The sequence below is a fragment of the Gavialis gangeticus genome, unplaced genomic scaffold (genome assembly GCF_001723915.1).
Source record: "Gavialis gangeticus isolate Ggan-Ray unplaced genomic scaffold, GavGan_comp1, whole genome shotgun sequence".
Lineage (NCBI taxonomy): Eukaryota > Metazoa > Chordata > Crocodylia > Gavialidae > Gavialis > Gavialis gangeticus.
The window spans coordinates 32,045,509-32,051,926 of record NW_017729031.1 but is presented as its reverse complement, the minus strand read 5'-3'; the positions used below and the strand labels follow the sequence as shown (position 1 = coordinate 32,051,926).

At 42.5% G+C, this 6,418-nt stretch overlaps 1 protein-coding gene across 1 annotated transcript in view; it reads left to right on the top strand.

Annotated features, from left to right (window-relative positions):
* SEC22A (SEC22 homolog A, vesicle trafficking protein) overlaps positions 1-6,418 on the top strand; it is a 37,489-nt gene that overhangs the window by 8,393 nt on the left and 22,678 nt on the right. The window contains exon 2 of the mRNA XM_019522577.1: positions 2,059-2,289. The gene's annotated coding sequence lies outside the window, so the exon portion shown is untranslated. The remainder of the gene's footprint in view (positions 1-2,058; positions 2,290-6,418) is intronic.

Below are 6,418 nucleotides of genomic sequence, written 5' to 3'. Positions count from 1 at the left end.
TTCACAGTACATTTTCATGTTAGTTTTGTCAGGCTGAATAATATTAAGTTAAAATTTATTTGATTCTAAGGCAAGATTTTTTTTTTGTCCCTATTTAACATGCAGGGAGGGAGAAAGCCCCTCATCTTAGAATTGCATACAAAGGTGAGGACAGGTGGCTGCTGTGGCTTGGGCTTCAGCCCCTACCCAGAATTGGGGCCATAATTACAGCTGCTCCCCTGCAGCCTCTGCTCCCCACTTCCCCTTCCCTCTCCCTGCAACTTCTGCTCTGCCCAGGATGGCTCCATCCCTGTTCTGGGCTGGGGCACTGAGCACATCCCCAGCCCAGCCCCTGTAGCAGCTGGACATGTGCTGCTGCCATGTGGCCTGGGGTTGTGCTAAATGCTCCAGGCTGCAGCGTGCATGGAGCTTGCCAGTATGGAGCAAAAATAAGGCTGGGAAAGAGAGGGGCAGGTGGGGGAGCAGAGGCTGCATGGGCGAGGGGAGATGGCAGTGTGTGGAGACAGCTGAAAAGTCCTATTTACTATTTAGTCTCTTTTACGGAAATCTCCATACCCCCGATCATCTCCACTGCCCTTCTCCATGTCTCTTTTAACTTCTTACCACAAACTTTGATTAATTCTGCATACTTTCTAATCAGTAGATGAGATTTTACGTGTGACACTTCACCCATTTAAGCTTTCGCCTAGCTTTACAGAATGTGACCAAGATGACAGATATCTCCTGCAAGGGTGGGCTTCTGCTTATCTGAGCACACTAGCCTTTCCAGCACTTCCTGGACCAAAATGACCAGGGCTTGTCCACTGAAGGGCCAGTTCATAGAAATCATAGAGAAGTGGGGCTGGAAGGACCCTCCAGAAGTCATCTAGTCCAACCCCCTGAAGGCAGAGGTGATGGGGCCAGGTACAAATAGGGGGCAAGTTACTTGACCTCCCCACAGCCTGTGCCCTGTTGCAGTGCGGGGAATGAATTAAAGATAACCCTCAAAAAAATTAGATTCTATACATGGGAAGCTATAGCAAATGTATACATTTTCCATGTGTAGAATCTAATGGAGGGGGGAGATCATCTGAGATTTGAGTAAGTATGGTATTTCCCCATATTTGCATGCGTCTGCAACCCCAGTGGTTTTCTTCAAGGAAATGGCATTATTAGGCAGCACTCTGGCACTATTTTTGAAAGACTGAGAAAATAAAAGTCTTCATTTGGATGGTTTAATAGGGAACATTTCACTGATGATATAAAAGAGGCCATGTGTCTAAACATAGTTTTGTTCTCTTGTCACTTCACAATTCATGGAAGACAGCTGGTAAGTTTTAGGAAGGCTTATCCTTTGAAAAAGGAACTAATTTGCCTTGATATGAATAAGGGTTCAGAATCCTGTTTATCTAGGATTTATGTGAATATTTTATTTATATCTAAAATAAATATGTAAAATAGATAGACAACTTAGATCTAGAAGAGGGATTTTACCCACGCTCAATTCTGCTGCCTATGTGTATTATTGATATTGGCTATTTGAATTCTTTGCTTTTAATCCTTAGAGTAAAAACAAATATTGACTGAAAATTAGATTCAGGGTTGAATATGCTGGCAGTAGGAGTGTTTTGGAAAGGGAAATACAGAATTATTCAATACTACTTGATTTTTATTATTATTATTTTTAATCCCTTTGGCCCAGAGAAGGTTAGAGATCAGTCATATTGCATTTATTAAATAAATGGTAAAAATCAGAGAGACACACTTACAGCTGATCATTTATTAATTTCTTTGCCAATAAAGAACTGTATTTTGTAGTATTTCACCTGCTTATAAATGACCTAAAGTGATTTCATTTTGGAAACTTGCATAATGTAATAGAATCTTTTTTTTTTTTTTTTAATATTCTTTTGCTCAGTTTATCTTTTTACTTGTATATCTGTGACTTACCGTTTAATAATTGTCTTGCTTGCTGTTTAATTTTTGGAGTTTCTGGGAATGGTTAAATGTGCACTTTTAATTTTGATACCCACTTGTTACTTCTTAAATTGCTCCGTTCATTTTTGCCTTCTCAAACAGCATAACGTGAACTTCAACTCTGAAGAACGTTTTAATGGTGAAGAAAACAATATTTTACCTAAGAACTGATGTTAGGATTCTGAGTTTCTGTGCAGCAATGGATAGCAATGATGTACCCACATATTCCTAAAGCAGACCATGGAGCCGAGTTCCTTTCATCCAATTAAGTGCTAATGAAATTGTTCAGTACCACCAAGGCAATGCAGATCCATGAATTTGGGTTTGGGGCAGGTAAGTGGAGGAGAAAAGAATTGTAGTCTATCTTGTTCTGATGCATTTTAGTTGTTATCAGTTATTACTTCATGTTGAAGTAGTGCCCAGTAGTCCCGGTTAGGATCAAAGCAATTCTATTCCCATAAGCTCTACTCAATTCTCTGTCCATATTTGCAGATTTGTAGTCCAGGATTCCTAATGTTTAAGTCTACACCGGGGCAAGGATTTCTTTGAGTGATTATATTTTGTTGGACCAGTTGCATAGCTGGAAGAGTTAAGCAAGCTTTTCAGTGCAAGACATTCTTCAGACCTGATGAAAAATGCCTTGCGTTCAAAAGCTTGTCTAATGCTATCCTGACTCTGAAGCTGGTCTACTAAAAGATATCACCAAAAGAAATCCTTACTTATCACACAGTTCCTGCACTATCAGAGCTACAGCATCACTCAAGTCGGGGTGGGCAAAATATGGCCCACACACTGAATCCAGCCCATGGAGGGACTTTATCCAGCCTGTGGAGGGTCCCTTGGTCCTAGCTAGCCCAGGCGCCATCTGGCCTGTGGGGCGTCCTGTCTCTCCTAGGTGCGCAGCTGGGCTGGGGTGGTTCCATGGCTGGACTCCAGTTCTAAGCCGTTCATGTGGCTAGGAGCTGCTGCTGGCCCTAACCCCAGCCCAGCCCTGTGGAGACTGGTGGAGACATGGGTTCAAGCACTGGCTTGCCCCATGTCCTCTCTGGAATCATCCTAATGGGAGTGGACCAGCTCCAGACCAGCTGGGACCCGCACACAGCCCTGACCCTGGGCTGCCCCACATCTGCTCTGGACCTGTCTGCTGCCACTGCTCCATCATGGATGGACTGGTCTGGAGAGGACATGGGACAGGCCAGGGTCAATGTTATGCATGTGGGTTCTTGCTGCTGCATAGCTGGTCTGCTCTAGCCAGGGTAAGTCTGGACCAGATGCGGGGCAGGTCAGGGATAGAACTGTGCACTCGGCTGCTTCTGGGCACTGTTAGCAGGGAGAAGCCGTAGGGTATGCAAACTCTGGGCTATTGCAGAGGAGGTAGGGGGTGGTGCTGCTGACTGGCCTGTAACTGCTCCCCAAAACTGCCTGTGTGGCCTACAGGCCCAAATAATTGCCTGCCAGTATGCTAAATTTACACTAGACACTTCAGAGGACTTTTTTCCCATTTTTATGTTTGATTCCAATCAGTTCATAGCACACATTTTACACAGCAAGGGATTCTACAGAGGTACTAACTTATAAAGTTAGTGACACCAGCAGTGGCTCCTGCTGCTGCAACCTTGGTAGAAATCTGGTTTGACTGAATGAACAATAAAAGTAGAATGGCACGGGGACAACTCCTAGGAAATAATCTGTAGTGATAGGGAACCTTTGTAGTTAACACAGGTTCCCTATCACTGGATTCCCCAGTATAAAGGTTGAGTCTAGTATATAAGAAGGGACTGAAATATCTCGACAGCAGGGGTGTGAACCTGTTCAGCTGCAGGCTGGAATAGTCTGCCCTAAGTCAGAGGGAACAGGTGCTAGGAATCCGTCTGTAGCTGTAGCTTGTCTCTGCATTGGTATTGGGAGAGGGCCTGCAGCTGAAGCCCCATGTCCATGGGCTGTTCTGTGGCCCTTAGGTTGCCAGTCCCTGAACTAAAGAAATACAATATCAAATTCCTTCCTTCTCTTCCAACACTAAAAATAGAAATGTATGTTCACTGTGGACACTACACCTGTCTTTCTGCTTATGAAGTGAATCACTTAAGATGAGTCTCATTTAATAAAGGTAACTTTTTGCATAATCTTTTTCTATTGTTCAGTTTTGAGAACAGATGAGTGTCATTTTCAGAGTTGCTTTCAAATTAGAAATGCTCCATAAAGGTTGTAAAGAACTTCTAAAATCTTGACCCAAAGGGTGTTACCTAGGGCAGAGTTGTCCAACTGCAGTGTGACCCTTGGGCTCTCCCCAGCCACTGCTCTTCTCATCACTCTGGCTGCAATAGCAGCTGAAGTCTCCCCGTCCCTCCTTCAGCTTCTGGTATTTTAGGGGGTGGGATGACGTGCAGCAGCATGAGGAGCTAAGGGCGAGTCTGGGGCTGTGCCTTGGGGTGTGGGGGCATTGTACCAGCACACATGACCATTGCAGCAGGAGGAGGGGATCGTGAGGTGTAATAGGGGATGTTGGTGCCCAGGACACATGGCCCTGGGTGCTTAGAAGTTGGTCAGCTCTGACCTAGAGCCAGGACATGTACATTTGGAGCCATTTCAAAAGGGGAAACTGTTGCTACCCTTTTGAAACGGCTCCAGATGTACAAGTCGTCATTCCCTTATGTGCTGTTGTTATTTTACACTATGAATATATATTTCAGCTGTATTGAGAAATAGGTTTTCTTTTTCTGTCTTTTGGCCTGCTTAGGTTACATCAGCACAATCTGGCAGAGGTAGACATTTCTTTGTTCTTGATGTTTTATCTGGTAATATGTATAGTATGTGTGGTGGTCAGTTTATATTGTGGTGTCTGGAATTGCAGGAGGAAGGAAGCATGCTGCTTTTTCATTTATATTAAATTCTAGTAATTTACGTCCTTTTCACAGAAGTTTCTACCTTGTTTCTAAGCAAACAAGTAGTTTTGCTTTTAGAGTACTACATGCTACTTTTGCTTGTCTTGCTAAATTTTTAACAGCTTGAAGATTTTAAAAATCTTTTTTTTTTTTATAAAGATTGCATGGGAGTGTGTTTTAAAATGTCTGCTGTGAATTTTCTCCTTTGGTGTCATGAATATTTTAATTAGCTTTTGTTTTATACATACAGGCCAAGCACACTACAGCATATATAATTGCTAGAGAAAGTTGAGAGCAGTATTATATAGTTTGAAAAAATAATTTTTGAACAACAGCAGTCTCTCTATGCCTGAAGATGGGTACTTGTGCCTGAAAGCTTGCAAAGAACCTTGTTCCAACTATTCAGTTGGTCTAATAAAAGATACCACATCTCTCCAAAGAACCTTGCCTGCCTAATTTTTGTTCAGGCTTGTTTTATTCATTGCTATCCTCATCTCGGAGATTAGATTTAGTATCTTTTTTTTGTCCTTTCATAACAGCTCATGTATGGTTTTCTTGTGTTTTACAAACAGTTTATTGTAAACAACTTAGCAATTGTAGAAGCTAGATTAATATTGCTACATATCTCACAGATGCCAAAAGCTAAGGCCCAGGTAGAGAGGAAAGGTCCTGTGTTTAAGATGCTAACTACAACTTGAGACCCTGGGTTGTATTCTTGGCTGTGCACCAGTTTCCTATTTGATCTTCATTAGGTTAAGTGGCTCTCCATTTAGCAGAGGCTTTTTAGCCTTTGGCTGGCTTTAAAGATCTGTATTGAATTCAGTGGAACTCTGCATATGTTTAAAGTTAAGCACATACTGACATTTAACCTAGGCAGGGCCCAGATCTCGGGGCACATCTACGCTGCCTGCATGCCCAGCCGGGGAATGCCACAGTCAGGCTCACTGAGCCGCCTCTGGACGTACTGCCATTCAAAACAGAGGTAAAGTGGCTGCCCACCAGCAAGTCCTGAGAGGCACTGTAACCATCCTCTCTGAAAAGTGGATAATAAAACTTCTTTTTGCTGCTGCCTCTGTTTATAGTGTAAGCTCTTCAGGGCAAGGACTTCTTGATTAGTGAGGCTGTATTATGTCCTTGCATGGTTATGTCTAAAACCTTGATTTCACTTGGTATCTCCAAGTGCTACTGTAATACAAAACAGTAAATAAAAGAATGGGCTGCAATTGCATTTGGAGCTTCTGCAAGCCGTTAAGATCAAAATATTATTATTAAGATAAGTCAGAAGTCTGATTGTGCATCCTGTGTGTGTCTTTGGAAATGGTTGGGCCTATGCAGTAGGATGTTTTATGTGAATTAGTGTTCAAGCTTCAGTCCTGTGCTGACTTGCCCAGTGCTATATGGTAAGGTTGAGTCAGATTTACAGCAGCCTGAAGCCACAGTTACTGCTTCTAATCATAGGCTGATGTTTAATCTGCCTGCAGATCCTTTTTGGAAAAAATTGCTTTGATTTTAACCGGTCTGTGTTTCTAAGTTTGTGTGTGGTTGTTTTTTTTTTTTTTTTTTTTTTTTTTTTTTTTTTT